The sequence below is a fragment of the Pan troglodytes genome, chromosome 5 (assembly GCF_028858775.2).
Source record: "Pan troglodytes isolate AG18354 chromosome 5, NHGRI_mPanTro3-v2.0_pri, whole genome shotgun sequence".
NCBI lineage: Eukaryota > Metazoa > Chordata > Mammalia > Primates > Hominidae > Pan > Pan troglodytes.
Window position 1 is genome coordinate 165,432,304 of NC_072403.2, and position 27,723 is coordinate 165,460,026.

At 34.6% G+C, this 27,723-nt stretch overlaps 1 pseudogene; it reads left to right on the forward strand.

Annotated features, from left to right (window-relative positions):
• Window positions 1–5,788: 5,788 nt before the first annotated feature.
• Window positions 5,789–27,723, forward strand: part of LOC129144380 (ATP synthase subunit a-like) — a 192,459-nt pseudogene continuing 170,524 nt past the window's right edge.

The window sequence follows — 27,723 nt, forward strand, 5'->3', positions numbered from 1 at the left end:
AAAAAGGATAATAGTAAAATGATAGAGTATAAAGTTGGTTTTTGAATTTTTAATTTAAAAATCAGATGAATAAGAAATAGTAACTTTTTGTTTAAATTTGCATTCCCTTGATTGCTAATGAGGTTAAATTTTTTAATCTAATTTTTGTTAAGCATCTATTCATATATTTTCTTTATATTTTCAATTGGGTTTTTCTGTCTTTTTCTCTTTGATTTGAGAAAGCTCTTTGAAATCCTCTATATGAATGCTTTACCTGTTTTATGGGTTATAGATAAATTCTCCCAATTAGTGTCTCTTTTTTTAAACTTTGTGATGTTCTTGGCTGTGATTCTTTTGATTCTCTTGTTTTTGGTATGTTGATACATGTACATATCTTTGCCACAATATTAACATTGTTTTAACCATAATAGTTTGACGAAAAGTGTTGATATCTATTAGAGAAAATACTTCCACCTTTTTTCCCCTGAATATTCTTTGCTGCTTTTGGTCAGTCTTCCATTGATCTTAAATTTTAAGATCATCTTTTGAAATCTCATTAAAAAACTGATATTTTGAATGGAATTGCATTGAATTTATAAATTAATTTGGAAAAGACTTGACATCTCCATAATAAATCTTTCCTTCCAGGTACATGGTGTAATTTTCAATATTAAATTTCAATTTTATATATTTTAATAATTATTTTAAGTTTTCCCACAAATGGCTTATCTCTGGTTTAATAGTTTCCTGGGGAGCTTAAGACTACTTTTTTTTATTGTGACTGTAAATTTTTATTATGAAAATTGATTAATAGTGATGCATAGGAATGCAATTGATTTTGTATGTTGACCTTGAATCCAGTGAAGTTGAACTCTTTCATAATGGCCATTATCTATTCATAAACATTGTAAATATACAATATTTCATTAGTAGAGGCAATTATGTTTATTCTTTCCAAGTTGATATTACTTTATTCTTTTTCTTTTTTCTTTCTCTTTTTTTTTTTTTTGAGATGGAGTCTCACTCTGTCACCCAGGCTGGAGTGTGGTGGCGCAATCTCAGCTCACTGCAAGCTCTGCCTCCCGGGTTCACGCCATTCTCCTGCCTCAGCCTCCTGAGTAGCTGGGACTACAGGCGCCTGCCACCACGCCCAGCTAATTTTTTGTATTTTTAGTAGAGACAGGGTTTCACCGTGTTAGCCAGGATGGTCTCGATCTTCTGAACTCGTGATCCGCCCGCCTCGGCCTCCCAAAGTGCTGGGATTACAGGCGTGAGCCACCGCGCCCAGCCAAAACTAACTTATTTTTAAGGAAGTTTACAAATGATAAATTCTTAACTTTTCTGTGTCTAAGTTTACTTTGCCTTCATTTCTGAAATATAATTTTGATGATGAGATAATTTAAGGTGACACTTTTGTTCAGAATTTAAAACTTCATTCCATTGTTATCTTGCCTGCAGTTTCTGATGGGATAGGTACTATCATTTTTATCTTTGTTTCTCTCCATGTAAGGCTTCTTTCTGGGCTTCTAACAAAATTTTCTTTTTCACTGGTTTTCAGCAATGACATTCTATTGTGCATTGTTTTAGGTTTTCTATATTTTTAACCCACTTGATGCTCATTGACCTTCATAAATCTGTGGGTTTTTAGTTTTCATCTATTTTGGAAGAATTCCAATTATTATTACTTTAAATATGCTTTCCATTTTGCCCCTTTCGAGGAATCTATAAATGTCTGTGTTATATTGTTTGATATTGTATCACAGGAGAATGAGACATCTTTATAACATTGTCCTTTATTTTTTATTTTTATTTATATTTATTTATTTATTTAGAGACAGAGTCTCGCTCCGTCGCCCAGGTTGGAGTGCAGTGGAGTGATCTGGGCTCACTGCAAGCTCCACCTCCTGGGTTCATGCCATTCTCCTGCCTCAGCTTCCCGGGTAGCTGGGACTACAGGCGCCCACCACCATGCCCAGCTAATTTTTTTGTATTTTTAGTAGAGACGGGGTTTCACCCTGTTAGCCAGGATGGTCTAGATCTCCCGACCTGGTGATCCACCTGCCTCGGCCTCCCGAAGTGCTGGGATTACAGGTGTGAGCCACGGCGCCTGGCCAACATTGTTCTTTATAATTATCTTCATATCTTTATGTTCACTAACTTTTTTTTTACTGTGCCTAACCTGCTATTTTTCTTATCCATTGAATTTTTCATTACATTTCATTTTGATATATTCTATTTTCTTTTTCATGTTTTCTTTTAAATACTTGAATATATTTATAATAGCAGTTTTAACACTTTTGTTTGCTAATCTCATCTCTAATATTTCTTAATTATTTTTAATTTATATGTTTCCTGAACATTTTTACATTTTCTTAATTCTGGATCTGTCTACTAATGTTTGATTACATATTACACATCACAATTTTTACATATGTAGTATTTTTATAAGGATTTTGTCTTTTTTTAAAGGCCATTGGTTTTTGTCCAACTAATCAGTTGAATTACTTTTATTTTTTCTTTTGATGCTATTTTAATAAAAATTTATTAGTGTGGGTCTAGAGTAGCCTTAATTCTAGGGATAGCTTTAGCCAATACCAAGGTGTAGGCCTTCTAGTGTCTCTACTGCATGCCTAAAGTGAACGTTGAGGGCTCTCTTCTCTTGATGATAGGAATTAGAAATAATTTTCAACCCTGTTTAAGCTTTGAGAACTGTTCAGCTCACATCACCTCAGTCATTCTTTGACTAATCTCCTAGAGTTTCACCCAATGCACTCACATCTTGGTAGTCATTAAAAATGTAAGAGGACCACTGTTTAGATTTTATTCTGCATAACTCCTTTCATTCTGGAACTCTGCCCTGTAGTTTCCAGCAACCTCAGACTTCTGGAATGCCAACATGTGTTTCCTCAACTCGGTCTACCATATTCAAGTTTTTATTACCTTCCTTACTCTGTAGCTCTAAGTGAAACTTCAGGCAAAAAGTAGGGCAACCTCAAGGCCATCTCGTTTGTTCCTCCCATTTCAGATATCACAGCCCTGTGCTGCCTATTGTCCAGTGTCTGAAATGTTTGTTTTATACAGTATGTCCATTTTTAAAAATTACCTAAAGCATTAGAGTAAATCCATCTCTATTACTCTAATAAGGTCAAAAACTATTCTGAAATTGTGTTCCTTTCTGAGAGAAAACATGTTTCCAAAAATATCATATATTTTGGAGTCCATTGTTGGCTATGTTTTCCAAACTTGGGGTATAAATTTATTCCATATCTGCCTATTGAGTACCTCAATAGCAATATGTGAAAGGTAAGAATTTAAAGGATTTTTAAGATTTCTGATTGCTTTGGTATTCAATTTGGCTTTATAATGTGTATATATATATTTTACATAGAATTAGTTTGATAAGAGAAATTAGTGCTTTGGGCTTATGAAAGCAGTATAATATGACAACTAACTGAGTCTGAATTATTACTGACATGACTGGAGCCTGGCTCTTTCACTACTGTCTTAATCTGTTTGGGTTGCTATAACAGAATACCTGAGACTGAGTAACTTATAAGGAATTAAAGTTAATTTTCTCATAGTTCTGGAGGCTGAGAAGTCAAAGACCAACCTGAGACTGAGTAACTTATAAAGAATTAAAGTTACTTTTCTCATAGTTCTGGAGGCTGAGAAGTCAAAGACCAAGGCACTGGCAGGTTTAGTTGTCTTATGAGGGTCCAGTCTCTGCATCTAAGGTGGCAGGTTAAATGCTGCATCCTCTGGAAGGGAGGAAGCCCGTGTCTTCACATGGCAATAGGTTGAAGGGCACAAAGGGACAAACTCCCTTGGCAAAGCCATTTTGTAAGGACACTTAATCTCATTTACGAGGGCTTTGTCTTCATGACTCATTCACTTCCCAGAGGACGCACCTTCCAATACTATTACTTTGAGGATTGAATTTTAACATGAATTTTGGAGAGTACAAAAACATCAAGGCATAGCACTTATAAGCCATAAGGACTTGTATAATTTTGTGGAAAATTACACAAATTACTCATACTCTTCATCCCTCATATTGCTCAACTGTAAAATGAGGATAATAAAAGTACCTGCTTTACAGTGTTTGAATTACTTAATCAAATTAACTATATTTGCTGCACTTGGTGTTTTACAGTCATCAGGGATGCCTGGCTGCAGAATCTTAGGGACATCATTCACACTGTATTTTATTTTTTAGCACTCAGTTAATGTTATCATTTGTTATTTTTCTTATTAACATTGCATGTGGGAGACATACTTCTGTACAAAATAAAACCTATATATATAAATTTAACTTCAGGCCATATAAAATATTTAGTCTTCTCTGCCAATTGTTTGTGCATTTTATTTTTTCAATTTACGTTAAGATTAAAAGATTTTTTTCCTCCTAAAATCCTATTTCATCATCTAAATTTTATCATTTTCAAGAAGTGGTAATATTAGCACACAGTTTTCTCTAATTTTGTATATTATAAATAAGTTCCTATAAAGTTATATGTAAATCAAATATTAGAAACAAACCCTTGAAAGGCTTACTAGTTAAAACAAAAGTACATTATTTAGTTACTCAAGTAAAATTTTTCTATAGCTTATATTGATGCCCAATTAAAGTTTTTCTGTTTTTCTCCCTGTTTGATACTGACAGTAATCACAGAGAATAAGAACAATTACTCATAGGGAAAAGTCAATTAGATATATAACAAATCTGTCAACAGCTACACTGAGGCTAGAGCACAGAATAACACATGTTCAGGGAAAGAAAAGTCAAAATAAAACTGTAAAACCCAGAAAAAGGAATATTTCAAAAAAGATGTGACCACTTGTGTCAAATATTGGGTTTTTGTTAAAATTGATCATTGCATTTAGTAATGTAGAGTCATAGATGACCTCGACAAACAATTTTGATAAAGTGTTTAGAAAAATATCTGATTATTTTCAAATAGAATTAGAAAAGGAAATTGGAAGTAAATATCACATATGAAACTTTTTTATAGTGTTTTACTTTAAGAAATTAAGAAATGTGAGTTTTTAGGTAGAATGTAAAGTGAACAGAGGATTTGCATGCCATGTGTGTCTCCTCTGTGAGAGAAATAATAGCATTTCTCCAGACTAATAATATTGATCTAGTAAAGACAGAAAAATTGTTTTTGCGGAATAGTCAGAAAAAAAATATCCTGGAGAAATGTCTTTGATGTGTTTATTTTAAAGCTGTTGGTATTAGACTGTGGAAATGTTCTTCTGGAGAATAAGAACAGGGATGCGATGTTGGGGTTTAATGAGAAAAGATAAAGTATGAGAAAAGTTATCTGTTAGAGTGAAATAATAAATGGCCCAGGAAAATACAGTAGGCTCATATGGCATCCTTAAAGAGTCACTTGAAGCTAGCGATCATGAATTTCAAGTGACACTAGGCGGCATTGTTGAAAGTTTTTTTCCAGCCATATGCTTCTAGGTGAAGTGAGCCACAGATATCTGGCTGTGCGGAGTATATAAAGAGATGGCTTAATGAGAAACACATTTTTAACAATTAAGTGCAAAAATGGGTAAAATAGGTTGAGGACACATGAAAGGAAGCAAGTATAATGACTGACTAAGCTAAGAAAGAAGACAAGGACAGACATTAGAGGTACGAAAGAAAGGGAAAATATGGTAAATGCAACTGATTCAAGATAATTGTGAGGTTACTGCAGTCTACAGATGGATTGATCACTATGAGTGGGTTGCATATGTTTGTAATGATAAAGTCAAGGGTATGACCACAGCAGGGAATGGCTGACATAAGACCGAAGACATGACCATTGGAGGAGACATGGGACGAAGATACCAGAGTATTGGAAAGAATCAGCAAAATAGAGCCAAGTGCAATGACGCATGCCTGTAATCCTAGCTACTCAGGAGGCTGAGGTGGGAGGATCCCTGGAGCCCAGGAGTTCAAAGCTGTACTGAGCTATTCACACCACTGCACTCCATCATGGGTAACAGAACAACACTCTAGCTCTTAAAAAAAAAAAGATTCATCAAAATGGACAGACATTGTTGAAATAATTTTTAAGAACTATGACAATAGTTTTTCCGGAAAGACTGATAGTGATCTAAGAGGAGTAAGGTAGAATGGTAGGTGATTGGGTGTTGTAGTCTGGTGACATTATATACAAAGATTAGTGTTTTTATAGGGATAAAAAAGAGAGTAGACAGTAATAAGTGATTATTAGCGAAGAGGACACCAACCTTACCTGCAGACCCCACCTCTGACATGGGCTGTAAGGGGTTTGAGAATGACAACATTCACCACTTGAGATTAACACAAAAAATGATTATTCATTTAAGTGAGTGCACACACACACACACACACACACACACACACAATCATGTTTCTGGATGCAAAAATTCTTAACAAATTCCAAAAAACTCAAGTTATACATACTACAAGCTGTGCTCTCTGACTATAATGCAATAAAATTTTAAAAATTGTATAATCAAAGTTAAACTCAATTTTCCCATGTACTTAGAAACCAGAAATCACATTTTAAGTTTGAGGGTTAAAACAGAAATTATTATTACAACTATGTAATATTTGGAGCTCATTTAAATGAAATCATCATATATAAAGGCAAGCATTATATAACAAAAATTATACTTAGAAGAAAAATGTGTACCCATAATGTATGTATTAAACAATGAGTAACATTACTTTCTAAAAACATAACCACCCTGTTAGGCACTTTCTAACTCTTAAAGAAATGTCACATTATAGATATTTAGCTAATTTTATTGAACAGCCAAGGGCTCAGAGAGACTTAGCACCTCAGTCACGAAGCTACTTAGAAGCAAAGGTTGGATTTGATTTTATATCTGTTTTATAATCTGCCAATCATACTGCAGGGAAATGAATACATTGCCTTAGCATGCTGAACTTACTAGTCATGCATCACTTAACGAAGAGATACATTCTGAGAAATGTGTGGTCGGGCAATTTCATCATGGTGTGACCGTCATAGAGTGTACCTATGCAAACCTAGACGGTAGAGCCTATCATACCTGGACTATACGGCATAACCTGTTGTTCACAGGCTACAAACCTGTACAGCACATTACTGTAATGAATGTTGTAGGTAGTTGTAGCACAATATAAAGTATTTGTGTATCTCAACATAGAAAAGCTACAGAGAAAATAATATATTATGATCTTATGGTACTACATGTGGTTCTTCATTGACAGAAACATGCAGCACATGATTGTACTTGTTTGCCTGTTTGTTTGTTTTTGAGACAGAGTCTTGTTCTGTCACCCAGGCTGGAATGCAGTGGCATGATCTCAGCTCACTGCAACCTCCGCCTTCTGAGTTCAAGTGATTCTTGTGCCTCAGCCTCCCCAGTAGCTAGGATTACACACATGTGCCACCACACCTGGCTAATTTTTGTATTTTTAGTAGAGATGGGGTTTCACCATGTTGGCAGGCTGGTCTCAAACTGCAGACTTCAAGTGGTCTGGCTGCCTCGGCCTCCCACAGTGCTGGGATTACAGGCATGAGCCACCGTGCCCAGCCACAAGACTGTACTTCTTTCCACAAAACCATAGTCTTTCTTTTCCTCCGAGAATGACTTGTTCTCCATCCTAACATCCAACCAGAGGAAGATCGCTGTCTCAGTATTTAGACATGGATTCTGATGACTTATATATGTGTATATATATTTAGATATAATGTTAGCCTCCCATTTCCTCCCTAATAAAGCTCTGTTGTGTGATGGGAAATGAATGACTCCAATCAAATTGGATAACTTTGGCTTGCCAAAAGTGCAAGGACTACATACTGCTGCAAGTGCCTCAAAGAAAGTTCATAGAACTCTTTGTTTCTGACCATTTTGTGATGTCATTTTCTGAAAATTCACATTTCTGTGTCTCCTGTTGACTAGAATAATACAAAATCTGGAATAATTTGCTACTTTCTTATCGAAAGTGTTTTGCTGCTGCTTCCCTAGTGGCCTTGTTCCCTGCAGAGCACTCTGAATTGCATGATCCATTTTGCTTTTAGAGAAACAATATTTTCATGGTTTAAAATCATTACTTGGTAAGGAAGAACTTAATGTTTGTTCCATAGTGCATTTGGCTCAGAAAACTTAAATTTCTTTTTCCATATTTTTCTTTCTCTATAAAATTCCAATTATAATTAGGAAAGGTGTTTCTCCACAACCACCTTATTTCTTTCTCTTGCTGTTGTTGAACCTACTCAATAAGTAAAAGCAAAACAAAAACAACAATGACACAATAATTTAAATAAAAAGGAAAAGGAGCAAGTTTTAAAATTTGCTTTTCAAAAATTTAGAGGCTTCAAAATGGGACTGTTGTTTTCCTGCCTGTATCTTACTTGGTATTAGCATTTAAACAATATCCAGTAAAACAATGCATTTGCATTATTATATTTCTATTTAGAAGCAAATAAACATGAATTTCTTTGTGGAAAAATATGCATATTTTAGAACTACAGACATTACAGTGAAATAATTAAACCCAAGTTAATGAAAGTTGAGAATTACTATACATAATTACTAAATATAAAAATTAGAGAGACCTAAATCATGGTATTTCCAATATTTTCAGCTTCCCAAATATTTGGAATGTTTCAGACCAAGTGAATTTCCCTGTTTTATCTATGTTGAGAAATGTTTTACTTCATTTCTTTTTGCTTTATGTTCAAGTATTTTTTCTTCCACTGATCATTTATAAAAGCTTCCACAAGAGATAAGAAACCCTGTGTGATCACAAAAAGAATTGATAGATGTTGGATGACTTTTTAGTTTTATGTATTTTTGTAGTTATTTTGAAATGCATCATTATATTTCTTAATAACTTTCAGCAGAAATCTCAGACATGAAAATAACTTTGCTTACTTATGTATTCTGATTAGTTAACAAAGATACAGATGCTTGGAAGCTAGATTCCCTCGTCTAAGTAAGATATATGTTCTTTGTGGAGAAAACTCATTGAGAAAAGCAAATGATGGATTAGAAGGTGGCTAATGAACAAAGAATTAAAGCAAAGGCGACTGGATGTTTTTAACAGCTCTTCCATCTGGATAATCTCACTGAATGTAACAGATAACTCTGGAAAACTTTTTTACAAGTGTGAGAAAATTAGACTATCTTAGGCCAGGTGCAGTGGCTCACACCTATAATCCCAGCACTTTGGGAAGTCAAGGTGGGCGGATCACCTGAGGTCGAGAGTTCAAGACCAGCTTGGCCAACATAATGAAACCCTGTCTCTACTAAAAATGCAGAAATCAGCTGGGGTGTGGTGGCACACACCTCTAATCCCAGCTACTTTGGGAGGCTGACGCACCAGAATCGCTTGAACCTGGGAGGGGGAGGTTCTAGTGAGCTGAGATCATGCCACTGGACACCAGCCTACACACCAGCCTGTGCAACAGAGTGAGACTGTCTAAAAAAAGAAAAAGTTGTGCCACTGCACTCTAGCCAGGGCAACAAGAGCGAAACTCCATCTCAGAAAAAGAAAAAAGAAAAAAAAAATTTAGACTATCTTTTCCTTCTAAATAGGCTAAATAGGTAAAAGGTGAAAACTTGCTGTTGTCTTTCCATTTTCCAGATTGCTCATTGGGTTGTATCCTTTATATTATGACAAAACCACTATCAAAGTCCCATTGTAATTGGTAGTGTTTTCCTGGCTTGTGTGAGGAATATTCCTGTCATTTCTTGTTTCTTAAATGTATCTCTTAATGTTATGAATCACATTCATCAAGATGGCTTCAGTGTGTCACCAATTACTCTATACATAAACACATCAAATGAGTTATTATTGCTTCCTTGTTTGTTAATTAAATAATCACAAATTATTGCACATTTGTGTATTTTTCTTTTTCCAGCCTGCTTTCTTTTTTGTTTCATCCATAGCTTTTCCCAGCTATCAGTACACATGCCTGTCACTGCCTCTCCCTCCCACTTTCTTTGTTACTTCTAACCTATTGCTGAGTTACAAATTAGATTGTCAAGGTTGCTGTGTCTGTGTACAAAATAAAAATAAATTACTCTGCGTGATGGCGTAATGGACTCTTCTACATACATTGCCTTGAATTTAGCATAAAGCAGTATTCTATCTTCTCAGGAGTGTCATGTTAAAACTGATGTCATTGGATGTTAAAAGCTGCTTAGTATAAGAGATTTAAAAGTTGAATACAAACTTATAAATTATGGAATGAAAAAAGAGCTAAAGATGTTCCTTTACGAAACAATTAATCAGGGCCTGGAACATGTAGAGTTCATAGTGAATAAGGAGGAGGCGAAGATTTCATTGGTATTTCCACACATACTAGGTCATGTAATTTTGTGTTGTTTTTCTTCAGAACATCTTTTAGGACAGTATTCTCAGGAGGCTAGTTTAAAAAATTTTGGCTTATGAACATTATGATATCCATTTTATAATTGTAATATTAACATTATAATATCCATTTTGTGCTTATTACCTGGGCTGTTTTTTTTAAAAAAAACCTCTTATTTTTAAACAAGTAATGAGTTCACATGTAACAAAGTTTGAAGGTTTTGAAAGACTAGTAGGTTAACAATGTTTCTTTCTCCTTATAAACCCCAGGCCCCCAGTTTCCCTCCTTAAAGTCAGCAATGTACATTCTTTGATTATTCTGGAGATACACAGAATATATCTTTTAGACAGCATACTTTTTTTATGTATTACTTTTTCACTTCACAAGATAACAAAGACCATTCTGAGTTCACAGAGTGTCTGTTTACATTTTTTTTCTTTTTTTTTTTTGGAGACAGAGTCTTGCTCTATTGCCCAGGCTGGAGTGCAGTGGCACCATCTTGGCTCACTGCAACCTCTGGCTCCTGGATTCAAGCAATTCTTATGCCTCAGTCTCCAAAGTAGCTGGGACTACAGGCACTTGCCACCACACCCAGCTAATTTTTCTATTTGTACTAGAGACAGGGTTTTACCATGTTGGACAGGATGGTCTCGATCTCCTGACCTCGTGATCTGCCTGCCTTGGCCTCCCAAAGTTCTGGGATTACAGGCGTGAGCCACTGCGCCCGGCCTCAAATCTTTTTCTATTACAAAATATGCTGCCAATGAATACACATATCTATAAATATAAATGTTTGCACATACATGTGAACTGTTTAAATATGTCTGAAGTCTTACTATTGATTGTGTTACAGAAACATGAGTGGGTGAGAATGAGATAAATCATAAATATAAGGGAATATAAATTTCTGATTTGGGGTGTGTGTGCTTTATATACACATACATATATCTAATGTATATGTATACAAGGAGAGGGAGAAAGACTTTAAGTATTGTAAATTTTGGCATTTATAAAATATTTTATAACAGAAAAACATAAACCATTAAATAAAAAGGAGAAGGGATTGGTGTGGATCTTGCCTGAGTACTGGTTTGGCAGGCTTGCACGGCACATAATTAGGCAACATATTAGCACTGGCTTCTAATTCTTATCTTACGTTGTATGGATTATGGTAAACTTTCTGAAAGCTTAATCACATGTAATGTAGGAAATTATCTGACCCTTCCCAATAATTACTATAAAGAATAAATGAAGTTACATTGGTGAAAACATTCCTAGAACTTTATTTTCAAACATGTTTCAGAAGACTTGTGTCAGAAAAATCTTAGTTATTAAAAATCTTTAATCAGGATTAAAAAAGAGGTATGTTTCCTTAGATAAGTTTTCCCTTGTTTTATTTTTTTTTAAATATTGCATTGTCATAGACTGTTTTTTCCCTAAATATGTGAGGTAAGAAATCCAGGTAGCTTAGTTTATTATAGGTACCCCCATTGTCCTGGGTATATCTGAAAGACATTCAATATTGAGGTGGGACCAAGGGAATTTCTAATGGCAGTGCATTATTCTGTTCAATCTATTGTTCTTACATGAGTACCATGTCCCATCCATCACCTAAAGTTCTCTCCAGGCCTTGCTGTTGTGTTGTGAAATAGTCATTTGCTGTTACAGTTCTAGGATCACTGCTTACAGCCTTCTTTGGTGTATCAAGCAGCATTCCAAAAGAAAAAGACAGACTGCTTTAAGCTCATGGATATCGTGATTATTTACTCAGAGGAGAAATGTAAGGCTATGCTTATTGTCACAGAGAAAATATCTCTATTGCCAAGTTGCTCTTTTTTTTGGTGTGGGGGGGGAAGGTATATTTAACTCTTCACACTGAAGATGTAACTCTCATGGCATCTTGGGAACCATCTGGTCTGAATTAGGTACAGGACAATAAAGGAGGCAGTTAATTTATAAGAAAGATCAGTGATTGGGATGGGGAGGGCCTGGCCTCTGATCTCTCCTAGTCATTTATAGAATAAAAACAATGACGAAGAGAGTTAAGCTACAATCTAAGAAGCAGAATTGCAAACCTGCTAGGTGACTCAGTCTCCAGGGCTTACCTTCCCCCTTTACATAATAAATTTAGAGAGTCCTGAAATGTTATTTTCTTTGACAACTTAAATACCATAGTGTTGTCATCTCTCAGTAACCATGGGAGATTGATTCCAGGACCTTCCACAGATGCCAAAATCCAAGAATGCTCAATTCCTTGATATAAAATGGCATGGTATTCGCATATAATCTAAGCACATCCTCCAATATACTGAAATCATCTCTAGACTACTTATGATGGCTAATACAATGTAAATACTATGTAAATAGCAGTTATATTGTATTGATTAGGGAATAAGAAAAAAAGTCTGCACATATTCAGTGCGTATGCCATTTATATATAGATAGATATATAGAAATTTTTATGTAGATATATTTTTCTTCTTTTTTTTCCCCTCTCTCTGCTGTTGGTTGAATCCAAAGATGTGGAACCCATGGATACAAAGGGCTGACTGTATTCTGAAAAAAAGAAAGAAGGGTGTGGGCAAGACCCAGTTTAGATGAGATGGCCAGGGAAAGTAAGTTTTGCTATAGATATTTAAGTTGGTTTCTTCTCCATTGATAAGAGTCTCTAATGATTTAGTCATACTTCTCTTCCTGGTGCAGAAAGAAAGACACTTTTACTAATGGAAATTTCATTCATAGATAAAACTCTCCCCTATAAAAGGGCAATTTCTTAGAGCTTCAATGTTACAGTTTCTCAAAATAAGCAGATCAAATTAATTCTGATGCCAAAAGGGTGTATTTTAGAGTGGCATATTCTAATCTCCTACAGTCATATTTTGGTGTTATGGGTCCTAAGCCCCATCAGTTTATTTGGGTTTTAGTTTCCTCATTTTAAATGGGTGTAAGAATTATATGTTTCTCAACAACAATTGTGAAAATTAAGTGAACTAGTATAGAAAGTACTCAAAAGGTTGCCTAGCATATAGTTATAAGAAATAAAAGTAAAATCATAAGTCCCTCAACTGACTGAATGAGCCCCCTCTTGGCCATGGGGATCCCAGAGAAACCTTGGAAGCTGAGTTGCTGGTCATGATGGGATAGGAAGTCTGACACACCCCATTATACCCCTCCCCTGTTAAGAGCCCTTAGGCTTTCTTCCCTAAGGGCTAAATGGAAACCAGCCTTTCAAAAGGCTCCACCACTGATTTCAACCAACCACCTGATGCTGCCCCTCCCTTTGTGGTTCTCACACAAAAGCCAATCAGCATTCCTTCCTGATTAGAGATCACCAATCACAGAGTGGTTCTGGCCAGTCTACAGAGGCCACACAGAGAGGATTTTCCTGTTCTCTGCTTCATATTTTTATGTTGGAGAGCTGAAAACTTCACCCTTGGATCATATTAAGGCTGCCATTTCTGAACATGGGACTCATGGAGAGTCATAAAGCTCAATTGTGCATGCACATGTTTCTCCTTTTATAAATATTTGTGACTCATCCCATAGCTTATTGAATATGTATATTTGGCCACCCCATTGAGCATAAATTCTTGTCTTGTTCTTCCTACTCTTAAAGTGCTTCTTTTTGGCTTCTGGCAGGAGGCTACCCTTCCCAGCCTGTCAGAATGGCGCCCATAGGCTGCAACCCTTTATGAGAAATAAAACTCTCCTTTCCAAATTTATGAACCTCATCATTCTAGAGTTGATAGTACACACAGACACACATAAAATCAGTTGTTATGAAAATTAAGTTGATAATAAACTGTATTAGCATCAAATAGAAATGAAAAGTGAGGTCTTAATGTAGCTAGCACAGACACAGCAACTACTCACATATTGAAACAAAGATGATAAACACATTCCTAGCGAATATGAAGATATCTAGACACATATTTTAGAACAAAATTAGGTTGAAAATTTAAGCAAGTTAAAGTGCAATAAAGTATAATTAGAAAAAAGAAAATATTAATCTCAAAAATGACAAGCCATGTGGTGAATCCCCAAAACATACATATAGCTTCATCTAGCAAATACTATGAAATATAATATAGTAATCACATATAGACCTATATATGTATATTATATATGTATAAACGAGCTTCTTTACTCAAATAAAGATACTGATAGATTTTACGACACACCGCCCTAAAAGAAAAGCAGAACATGCCACCTCAGATATGCCTCTTTGTGTAAGGATTATTTTCATCTGATCATTTTGAGAAACTGCAGATACAGGATAAGCTTTAAAAAGCTACCCTCTTGTAAGAGAAGGGTACATGTATGAAAGAAATCTTCATTTCTAAGGTTGTCTCCCTCTTTGCACCAGGAAGGGAAGGATGAATGAGTCACTGAGACTCATCAATGGAGAAGGAACTGAGAGTTAAGTCTGCATGATAAATCTTGCCTTTTTTGACCACCTGATCCTAACTGTGCTTTTCCCCACATTCTTTTTTTCTTTGTTTTTGAAAACCATTGTACTAGAGCTTAGAGACAGAGCTACAATGGTTGACTCATGAACAACATGGATTTAAACTGCAAGGGCCCGCCACTAGTGGACTTTCTTTTGCCTTTTCTAGCCTTGAGAGAGCAAGATGAATTTTTTCTCTTTCTCCTCCTCCTCAGCTTAATGTGAAGACAACAATGATCAAGACATTTATGATGATCCACTTTTATTTAATAAATAGTAAATACATTTTCTTTTCCTATGATTTTCTTAATATTTTCTTTTATCTAGCTTATTTTATTGCAAGGATACAGTATATCATACATATAACATACAAAATATGTGTTAATTGACTGCTTCTCTTGTCATTAAGGCTTCAGGTCAATAGCAGGCTATTGGGAGAGCTGACAGTTGTGAGCAAATTTTCAGCTGACTAGAAATTCAGTGCCCCTAATGCCTGTGTTGTTCAAGGGTCAACTGTACTTTGAAATCTACTTTAGAGATTTACTCATTTCTCTGGGTTAACTCCCATGTATATAGGAGTTACACACGTTATTAAACGTTTGTGTATTTCTTGTTAATCTGTATCTTTTTACAGGGGCTCCTAGCTAAGAACTCAAGAGGGGTAGAGAGGAAAATTATTCCTTCTCCCCTACAATATGCTTTAATATTTTCATATAAAGTCTAATGAGTCATTATAACACTGGGTACAATAACTATTTTTAGTGTAAACTACAATATTCATCTCCCACTTACTACTGAGCTTTATACTTTTTAAGCTCAAAGAAGTCATTATTTATATATTAAAAGCAATATTTAATATAAGTATTTTCTGAGTCTGACAATTTTTCACTTTGAAATGTAAAAACAAAATTTGGCATTCTATGATTTGACAACTTATTATTTATGATCCTCTTTCAGACCATTATGTATTTGCTTTCTCTGCCCTTCAGGGAGATAAAAATATCAATCTTTTCTCTGGGGTAGTCTGCATTTCATCTGCCTGTGTCTGCGTCTTGAACGGTTCATTACACAGACCTGAATTTGCTTACTTAATGTGTCAGTTAGTATAAAAAGATTCTATTGCACTCTTTTGATATTTTGGAAGCTTTTCTTTCTTCCTTTTTCTTTTTTGGAAAAGGATAAAATGTTGTAGGGAAACCACACAAAAACAATTTTACTTTGTTTTCGATATTAAAAAGAACAAATTGGAAAACTTGTGAATAAATTCTGGAATGCACTTGCTTTGAGTCTGCCTTTGGTTAGCTTTAGAAACTGCTTTAGATTACCTTTGGAAACAGGAAAAATAAACAAAACAAAAAGTGTCACTAAATAGGAAATCTTCCTTTTGCTTTCAACTAGTTCATATTTATATCTAAAAAATCAAAGTGAATCACATTTACATTCTTCTCAAATACAAAAATGAATTTGTAGAAATTTGAAATATATTATTAATTTCATGTTATTTGAAAGCCAATTGCTTTTTCATTCCTATTCTGTCCTTTGAAAATAAATTTTTTATATCTTTTGACATTATAAAGCCTCTAGAGATCTCTTTAATAAAGCATCAAGGAAAGTATTTATCAAAAGACTAATAGGTAAGCATTCTTTCACAACTTAAATAGTAAATGTTATTGTATAATATTAATAAATTTGTATTTGATATTGAAAATAAATCTTGCACTTACTATAAGTATATGTTACTATACAAGTATAATTAGTACTCTGTAAATAATTAATGGTATCATTCATATACCAGATATATACCAAATGCAGTAAATCTCCATAATTCTTTCATAATTTAAAAGTAGTTTCTGTACCTATTAGTATTATGATTGCATATTCACAATCTCTTAAAGTTTGAATGAAAATGCTATTCAGAAAAAACTTTAAATCAAAATATATTTTCTAAATGCAAATGTAAAAAATGTTTCAAATATAAATGGTTTGAAAAAAACTTTAACTCCATTTTTTGTTAGTAAAATCATTAGACTTATGATGTGTATAGATTAAAGGGTTCCCATAATGATAATGTTTTTAGAGTTCAGAGAAAATCTCCAGCCCCTTCAACCAGGACTGCCCCTTGAATGTACAGGGCCCTCCACAAATATTTTGTGAAACAGGATTTGTTTATATAAACAATTTGAATAAAAGTTGTATTACAAAAGGCTGGGCACAGTGGCTCACACATATAATCCCGGCACTTTGGGAGGCCAAGGCTGGCTGATCATGAGGTCAAGAAATTGAGACCATCCTGGCCAACATGGTGAAACCCCGTCTCTACTAAAAATACAAAAATTAGCTGCGCATGGTGGTGTGTGCCTGTAGTCCCAGCTACTGGGGAGGGTGAGGCAGGAGAGTCGCTTGAACCCAGGAGTCAGAGATTGCAGTGAGCCAAGATCACACCACTGCACTCCTGGCGACAGAGCAAGACTCCGTCTCTAAAAATAAAAATAAAAAAAGTTGTATTACAAAATTCCTGGCCCCATGTAAGAGTCAATGATTTATCACTGATTATTTAGAAAAATGGGTAGAGAAGAGGCACCTAATTGTTCATTTTCCAGTAAGTACATGGATAGATTTTTTTTATAGGGTCTGGATACCCACTCTTCCTGTTCACTTTCAGCAGACAAGCTTTCCTTCTCTGTTTCAAATGCATCATTCTTCGCTAAGTTTATACCTTTTGCCATAAATGAAAGGTAATAACATTATTATAACTGACAATGCCTTGGCTCTTTGGAACCTGTTTGTGCTAAACAACATAAAACTTTTTGCCCCTGCATTTCCTTAATACTGTTTATTAAATGTTCAGTGCAGCATTACTCAAGACAGCACGTTATCCACATGAAGCTTTACTGGCTTCCAGTGATTCTTGCAAAGGCTAATACTGTACTTCAATTATCATAAACAAAAATGCAAGTCTTAACCAGAGTATGAAGAAAAATGTAAGTAAAAATTAATTTTCTGAGCATGAAAAGAAGGAAGGAAGGAAAAAAGAAAAATTGTCTTAGTTGTTAAGGCATAAATAAATTACAACAAATAATCCTTGAGAACAAATATTAATACTGCTAATTAACCACTAGTCAGTTTTAGAAATTGAGTTACTTGTTCAAATTTCCCACCCTCTTATCCACATATTTATTTTAGAAAATTGGCTGATAGTGCAGTATGACCTCAGCCACTGGTACCATTTCTTTGGTCCAAGTTCATTAGCACCTAATTCAAACAAGACCAATAAATACATTCATTAGCACATTCAAAACTGGGTCACAAATATTTTAATGTTTTTTTCTCTCATAGCTAGGTTGTAATATGTAACGCTTAGAATGTATTAATGGTTATTTTTTCCCCCCACAATGGAAAAAAAGTCATTTTGGACTTGGAGAAATGGAAGCCAACCTAAAGAGATATGCAGAGAAAGAGTGAAACAGAGGACATGGCAGCATGTGATAATTATAAATCCAATGATTTCCAAGATTCAGAATCATCCCAGGCATTCTTTTCTTAGTCACTCACGCTTTCCTTGAATTTCATGAGCCTATACAATCTTCTGCTTAAGTTAGAATTCTGTCACTTAAAAATATCAAATACCAGTGTCAAACACAAATTAAAAAAAAACAAAATATATAGGCCTGCTTTAACTACAGTGCTAAGAATCAATTACAAATAAATCAAAATGCTTTCAAATTTGGAATATACAAAAGATCTTTTTCCTATTAAGCAATGGATTGGTAGATACTTAAAATAAATGATTAAAAAGTACTAAAAACAATTCTATCAATGCCTTTTTAATTTGATGGTACAATGTCAATGAAACAGAAAGGGGTTTTAAACCCAAATGCATTTATTGGGAATTGTTTCAAATATTTAAGAAATAGATTATTACTATGCTATGAAATCTATTCCAAAAGCAGTTTTGAAATCTAGCTGAGTAAACTCCTTTAGGGTCTAAAGCCTAGGAATAATCCTCTATGGTGCTGTTTTTGGCCCTCTGGGACCATATTGTGCCCTCTGGGTTATCCTTCCCCTATTGATAAACAATGGAATGTGTTACCAGAGAATTAGTTCTATCAATTTTTTTTTCACCATTCAAATTTTATGGTCCAATGACCTTTTAAAATTTCCTTCTCACTGATGCTTTTAGTCTGAGATGGCAGTGTTTCTGCTGGTAAAAATTCCAAAGAACTTATTGGGTCACCCATGTATGTCATAGGTATTCACTCTATCAGACAAGTGGCTTGTCTGTAGATTTTCCTAGATAGTTTCTTCTTCATTTTTAGCCCTGAGATTGCTAGAATCTCCCTAGTTTTGTTGAGAGAAATGGTGATTTACTCTCTTAATAATTTTAAAGATTCTATGTGACTAAATACTTCGATCTTTTGATCTTTCTGATGTATTAGCAAGAAGTTGTAAAGCCACACACTCAGATATTCCTCTATGCAACATTTTGGAAGCAATCTCATAATTTTACAAGTTACTACCATCTGGTGGGCTAAGAATACCCAAATCACCTCCTCCTGCTTTCTATTTGTTAAACAGGTTTCCCTCAATTTACCTCTTTCTTTTCACATTTTCCAGTAAGCAGTGAGAAGAAACGAGATGGTACATTCATCACTTTGCTTATAAATTTCAGATAAACATCAGGGTTCATCCTGTCATTTACAAGTACAGCTCTCTAAACAACTGCAGGATAATACTTTGTTGAGCTTCCTGTCACAGTGATACAAGGGTTCCCTTTATAACACATGCCTCCCTTCCTGCTGGGCTCTCAGCAGCAACACCTTCAAAGTTCATGTTTCTATTAATCATTGGTAGAGATATGATTCCCAATTATTTAGGTATTCTCTAAAGTGGTTTAAGAGTCTATGCCACACTCCTTCACTTCCTTCTGAGCCCTCACTAGCAGAGTCACTAACATCCATGTGTCTGCTGGTCCATCCAAGATAATTGGGGCTTTTTCTATCATGATCCTCAAATTCTTTCAGTCTGCCCACTGCCCAATTCTAAAGCCATTTCTCCATTTTCAGAGTTACAATAGCACTCCACTTCTAATATCTGTATTATATTTCTAATGCTGTGTAAAAATTATTACAAACATAATTGCTTAAAACAACACACATTATCTTACAATTCCGTAAGTCAGTTATCTGGATGAGCTCTTATCAGGAGGCTGAGGGAAAAAATCCACTTTCAAGCTCATTCAGGTCATTGGCCAAATTCAGCTACTTGCAGCTATAAGACAGAGGCCTCCATTTTCTTTTTCATGGTCCGCGGAGGGCAGCCTAAACTCCAGCAGACATCCCTCTGACCCTTGCCCTATAGTCCCCTAAACATTACAGCTAGCCACATATCAAATTCTTCTCGTTCTTGATATATCTCTGACTTCTGATTTTGCTCTCTTTTATCTTCTCTGATTGCATCTCTCTGTCTCCAGCCAGATAAAGCTACCTGCTTTTAAGAGGTCATATGATTGCAGTGAGTCTACTCAGTCATATAGATCTGTAACCTTAATTCTATGTGCAAAATCTCTTTTCATGTAGTGTAACGTATTAACAGGTTCTAGGGATTAGAGAATGGGCATCTTTGTGGGGTCAATCTGTTTATCATGCAGACCATTTTATAAAGCTAGTAAAATCTGTATTCCAAATCTGTAAGACAATACAAAAGAAAGTAATTACATACTTATTTCACTTATAAAGGACAATGCAAAAATATAAATAAAGTAATAGCTAATCAAATCCAACAATTATTAAAATAATACGGAGAAATTAATGCCAGGGATTTATTAATGATCCAGCATCATTAATTTATTATTGTACTCTGCTAAATAAGCTAAAGGTGGAACATGAGATGACTGTGCCAATATATGCAGAAAAATGTATTTCATAAAATTCAACAACTATTTACTATTTAAAAACAACTCTAAGAACAATGAAACCACTAAAAGTTGGTAAGTTTTACACAACAATTTTCTCAAGCAAACATTATGCTTAATCGGGAATCTTTAGTTTCATTTTCTTTAAGATAAAGAGACAGGGGGCTGGGCACGGTGGCTCACGCTTGTAATCCCAGCACTTTGGGAGGCCGAGGCAGGTGGATCATGAAGTCAGGAGATTGAGACCATCCTGGCTAACAAGGTGAAACCCCGTCTCCACTAAGAATACAAAAAAAATTAGCTGGGCGTGATGGCACTCGCTTGTAGTCCCAGCTACTCGGGAGGCTGAAGCAAGAGAATAGCTTGAACCCGAGAGGAGGAGGTTGCCGTGAGCTGAAATTGTGCCACTGCCTGGGAGACAAAAAAAAAAAAAAAAAAGAGACAGGGATGTTCCCTGTCATCATGACTGTTTAACTGAATTTCAGAATTTCTTGCTATTGCTGTGAGGAAAGAGAAAAAAAAAGTGTAAGGATTTGAAACAAAAGATGAAATATTATTACTTGTATGTGCTATGATCAGTCATATACCTGGAAAACAAACAGAGCAATTGACATTCTATTTACATGTATAAGAGAGTTCCATGGTGTCTTCTGATTTAAAATGAACCCACGAAAAGTCAAAAGAATTTTTAGGCAATAACAACCGGCTATAAAAAAGCTATTCACAAGAGCAATAAAAACTGTAAGTTATAGGATAATTAACTTCACCAGGACAACATAAATATTATGTGAATAAAACTTTACAATTCCTAATAAGAAACTTAGATGATAATATGATGCACTAAAAATTTCTTGGACTAGAAGATTTAATATTATAACGATATAAGTTATCATCAAATTAATCTTGAATTTGCAATTCCAAATCCATAAATCAAAATTTCAGTTGGTTTTTTGAAGGACTCAGTAAACCTATAGTAAGACTCACAGCAAAAGAATATAGGTTCACAAATAGCGAAGTAAATTTTAATAATAGAAACAGGAATATCTTAGTAAACATCACAACATTTTAGAAAGCCATAGTTATGTAAACAGAAAGATATTATCACAATACACAAAAAGGACAATACACACATGTGAGCTTGCACAAAAGCCCAGATCCACAATATATAAAAAGATGGTATCATAAGGTGATCAAAAATATTCATAATGTATAATTGGGAAACTGGTTCACTTTACCTAGAAAAGTAAAATGGGTGGCAACAAAAAGATGAGCTCAAGAGAGATGAAAGAATTAAATATGAAAAAAATTATATAAGAAAAATGTAAGATAATATATTTATACCCTGGGCATGGGGAAGGACTTGTAAAGTAGAAATAGAAATCACAAAACACAGGGTAAAAGACTGATGAATTTGAGTACACAATATGAAGTCCTGTTCTGTTTCGCAAAGGACACCATGTACAAAGTTAACTGAGAGGTGATAGACTGGGAGAAAATGATGGCAATTTCTAGAACCAACAAAAAATTATTGTCAAGATATATAAGGAGGTCAAGCAAATTATCAAGTAAAAGAGCAATACAAGTAGAAAATAGGGCAATTTAAGGAAAGGAAAACATCAAAGACTAACAGGTCTATAAGGAGATGCTCACACTCACTCTAAATCAGAGGTGTAAATTAAAGCAAAATAAAACTATCATTTTATATCTTTTTGTGGGTGATGAAACCATAACTTTCTCAGTTAAATAATAATCAGAATTCAGCTTCCATGTTATTCATTGTATTGTCATTCATTTTCTTCTTTTTGTCACATTAAGCATAATTACAATTATTATGACTAGCATTTTAACACCTATTGTGAATTAATACTTATCCTTCACGCATTCCTCCCCTTATAATTTAGAGACAGCCTTCTCCCTCCCCTGTAACTTAGAGACATAACTTTCCTGTGAAATTGATAAAAGTAACTAATAGCCAAGTATGCTATTTATGAGTCCTCTAGCTGATAAGTTGGCTGGATATGCCCTTTGGGAAATTCTGTAATTTTCTCTTGTCTCACTCCTCTTCCCTTATGCTTCATGCATATTGACACTTTTAGATTTTCCCTGAATAATTAATTCACCAGACCTTCCCTTGTTTGATTACAATAAAATCAAACAACACTCCTCAACTCTTGGGAAGTCAGTGAATTAATTTGCTGTCCATAATTATTATTAGAATATCCTATGTTTCATCTGATTATTTTCAATGACCTACAGGTAACATTACTGATTTGAAGAATCCTCTATTTGACAGAAATAAATTGCAATCAAGACATTCTCAGAGGGAAGGAACAATGAGGTGTTTACTAATAATTTTTTTTCTCAAAGCAAATGAGTAATCATGTTATAAACCTCTTAATATGATCCTGTCCTAATAACAGGAAACCATTAATGTCAACTGTAATAAATGTTGAGGTCATTGTTTTAACCTGACTTTAAAATGATAGTGAGATATTTTCCTTGCCATGGCTAAGAAAAGAGCAATTATTGAAAGGAATGAGTTCGATTTAAATCCTCTGAAGAAAACAATAAACAGGTAAATGGCTAAAAATTATGAGGCTCATTTATTTCCCAGGTGAGCCAAAGCAATTAGATAGCTCCTTCCTTCAGCTTCCTATAGGGTATAACAAATCTTCCTAATGATTACTTGCTTGGAAAAGCAAGCACATTTTTTCCTTCACATTCTGTTTGAGAAACTCAGTTTGTTTTCTGATTTTTTGGTGAACATTTCAGTCCCATTACACAAAGTTATTCCTAACTGTGAATACAGAAGACTACCAGCTACATTTAATGCTACTTACAGACAGACATTGTTCAGTTAGGAACCATAAACAAAACAAGTGATGAATAAGGCTGCAGCCAAAACAGACACTAAATACCGGGAATACTGACAGCAAATACCCAGGAAGGCTGACAGTCATGAGCAATGTCCTTTACAGTCCTTGGACAAATTGATTAGGAAGTAAAGTCTTTGTTTCTGTTTTATTTTCCCTTGTGTTAATTCCCTTTGTGTGTGTGTGTGTGTGTGTGTGTGTTTTAAAGAAGAACAGACAAACATGCATAGCAGAGAAATGAATATTAATTCCTTTAACAGTCACCAAATATTGTTGTTTTTCTATTTTTTTTGTCTTTTACTCTTTTTCTGCCTTCTCTGGTTTTAACTGAGCGTTTTGCATGATACCATTTTCTCTCTTATTTTCACATAACAAGGATACACCATTTTCTCTCTTATTTTCACATAACAAGGATACTTCTTTTTAAATTTTTCAAGTGGTTGCCCAAAGCTTACAGCATACACTTACAGCTCACACAAGACCATTCCAAATAACCACATGCTCATTTGTACTGGTATCTAGGATCTAAACACTCTTAGTTTACATAGTTTAACTCTATATATCTCTTTCTCTTTCTATCTGTGTATTACCATGAGTTCATATTAGTGCCTCCAACTCCAGTCTGACACCACAGCTTATTATAATCTCCCCCAACTTTTTAAATGTTTACATTTTTAACCGTTTCACAACAGTGAAAAGCATAGCTCCCTTTATTTACTACATAGTTACTTGTTTACCCGGAATAATATACTTCAGTCGATTTCATAATTGCTAACCCCTACCATTGTGGAAAAAAAAAAACCTACTAAGAAAGTCTAATAATCAGGCATAGTTCTTTGTTTTTAACCTGACAGTGGGTAGTCAAAATGCTAGGTTCAAGAGACGTTTTAGTCTTTTCCCCATTTAGTGCGGTTATGCCATTTATTTCATTCACAGTTATTTGTTTGGTTGTTTGTCTTAGATTGCATTGAACTTTGGGTTATTTCCCTATCCTTTTTTATCTTATTTGTAGATTTTGTGTATGTTAAATGGTATCATGGTTCTAAAAGTCATATTTATAAAATATACCTACAGAAGTGTGGTTCTCACTCCATCTCTTCTAGGTATTGCCATTCCCCATTCTTTCACTCTATGTATGTCCCTGTAATTAACTAAACTTGTTGCTTTCTGTTTTTTTCTTCTTATAGTTATTTTTGTACAAATAAGCCTTTTTTATACATATTTTATTTTCCTTTTTTTACACAAAAAGTGACATCTTTTGCAACTTTTGGATAACCTTTGGCACTTTGCTTTTTTCACCTAATGATCTATCATGGATATTAATGCATGTCAGTTCACAATATTTTCCTAGGGTTTTGTTTTGTTTTGTTTTGTTTTTGACATGGAATCTCCCTCTGTTGCCCAGGCTGGAGTGCAGTGGAGTGATCTCGGCTCACTGCAACCTCTTCTTCCTGGGTTCAAGCAATTCTCCTCCTGCCTCAGCCTCCCAAATAGCTGGGATTATAGGTGTGTGCCATCACGCCCAGCTAATTACTTGTATTTTTAGTAGAGACAGGGTTTCACTGCATTAGCCAGGATGGTCTCAATCTCCTGACCTCATGACCTGCCCACTTCAGCCTCCCAAAGTGCTGGGATTACAGGCGTGAGCCAGTGTGCCTGGCCCTGCTAGGTTTTTTATAAATTTCACAATGTGTCCATGTTTATTCAATCATTCTCCTACATATGGATATTTATTTAATACATGTTGCGGCATTGTTTGTATTGCCTAATATTGGAAGCAAAATAAATATCCATATGTAGGAGAATGATTGAATGTTTATCTCCAGGGTAAATCCCTAGACATGAGTTTGGTCAAAGAGTAGAAGCATATGTAGTTATATTAGATATTGCAAAATCCCATTCCAAAGTGGTTATTCCACAATCAACCTTTCAGAGTGCGTGTTTCCCCAAAATTTCTCCAACTGTGTTGTCATACTTTTAAATTTTCACCAATTTAGTAAGTGAGAAGTGGTATCTTAATATATTTTAGTAAGCATTTTCCTGGTTATGAATGAAGCTTAATATCTTTTCATGGGTTTAAGAACCATTTTAATATCTTTTCTGTGAATTTTTTACTCCCATGCTTAGCCCATTTTTTATAAGGTTTTTCGTCCATACTCCCTCATTTTAAAAAACAATTCTGTCCATATTTGGGATATTAGTTATATAGAGAGAGGGTAGGATATAGGCATTTGCTCCTAGATTTTTATTTTTCTTTGATTTTCTTTATCTTCTTTATTGTCACACTAAAGTTTTTCTTCTGTGTAACCAAATTCATCAGTCTTTAATGTATGTGAATTTTGAGACATAATGAGAAAATTCCATAATTCCAGGTTATAAAGGAATTCACCCACTTTTCTCCTAAGATTTGTGTGGCTTATTTATTTCTTTATTTATTACATTTAGATCCCTGGTCAGTTGGAAAATCATTATTTTATAAGTTTTGTAATGAGTTTCTAATTTTTAATTTTTATAAATAGCTAATCAGTTGTCAGAGCAATATTTATTAAATAATCCATCTTTGTCAAATTGGTTTTAGATGCTCACTTTATTATTTATAGTAAATAACTTTTTATACTTGCGTCTATTTTCAGAGATTCAGTTCTTCTTTAAAGCCTCTTATCAATTGACGGACCAATACTAAACTGTTTTAATTATGAGGCTTTCTACTGTTTTGATGTGTGATGTGGTAGGCCTACTTTGACATAGCTTTTAAAAACTTTCTTAAGTATTTTTGCATGTTTTGATTTTCTAGATGAATTTTTGCATTGACTTAATCTCATTCAATATAGTAAGTCTGTTGTTCTTAAGTTACGGTTGAGTTAAATGTTTATTTATTTATTTATCTTTTTTATTATTATTATACTTTAAGTTTTAGGGTACATGTGCACAATGTGCAGGTTAGTTACATATGTATACATGTGCCATGCTGGTGTGCTGCACCCATTAACTCGTCATTTAGCATTAGGTATATCTCCTACAGCTATCCCTCCCTGCTCCCCCCACCTAAATGTTTAAATTAACCACAGGGAATAACATTTTAAGATGCGAAGTCATTCTATTAAAAAGGGGAGTGACTATCCTCCTATAAACCTAATTCTAGTTTTGTCTGATTTAGGATTGTTTTAAAGTTTTCCTCTTGTAGGGTTTGCATGTTTCTATAAAAAGTTTATTCTTATTTTAAGAATTGTTTTTATTGCAAATGGGGGTTAACTCCCCATTTATATCTTGTGATTATTACAATATATGTTAAATAATTACAGTAGAAGCTTTTAAATATCACAATGGTAACAAGCAGCTATAAAGGTAACAAGCAGCTATAAAGAAACAAGGATATCTTGTTTTACTGCACTCTGCTTTAGAGCACTTTGCAGGTATTGTGCATTTTACAAATTGAAGGTTTGTGGCAACCTTGCATCCATCAGGTTCATCAGCACCATTTTTCCAACAGCATTTGCTCACTTCATGCTATATTTTGCTAATTCTTGCAGCATTTCAAACTTTTTCAGTGTTATTACATCTGTTATGGTGATCTGTGATCAGCAATATTTGATGTTCCTATTTGAATTATTTTGGGGTATCATAAGTCACGTCCAAGTAAGATAGTTATGAGTGTTCTGATTGCTCCACTATCCAGCTGTTTTCCCACCTTCCTCCCTTTTTTCAGGCCTTTCTATTCTCCGAGACTTAAGATTATTGAGATTAGGCCAATTAATAACCCTCCAGTGGCCTCTAAACTTTCAAGTGAAAGGAAGAATTGCACGTCTCTCACTTTAAATAAAAAACTAGAAATAGTCAAGCTTAGTGAGGAAGGCATGTTGAAAAGCTGGGATAGGCCCAAAGTTAAGCCTCTTGCACTAGTTAGCCAAGTTGTGAATGCAAAGAAAAAGTTCTTGCAGGAAATTAAATATAGTACTCCATCAAGCACACAAATGATAAGAAAGTAAAACAACCTTTTTGCTGATATGGAGAAAGTTTGAGTGATCTGGATAGAAGATCAACCCAGCCACAACATTCCCTTAGGCCAAAATGTAATCTAGGGCAAGGCCCTAACACATTTCAACTCCATGAAGGCGGAAAGAGGTGAGGAAGCTGCGGAATAAAAGTTTGAAGCTAGTAGAGGTT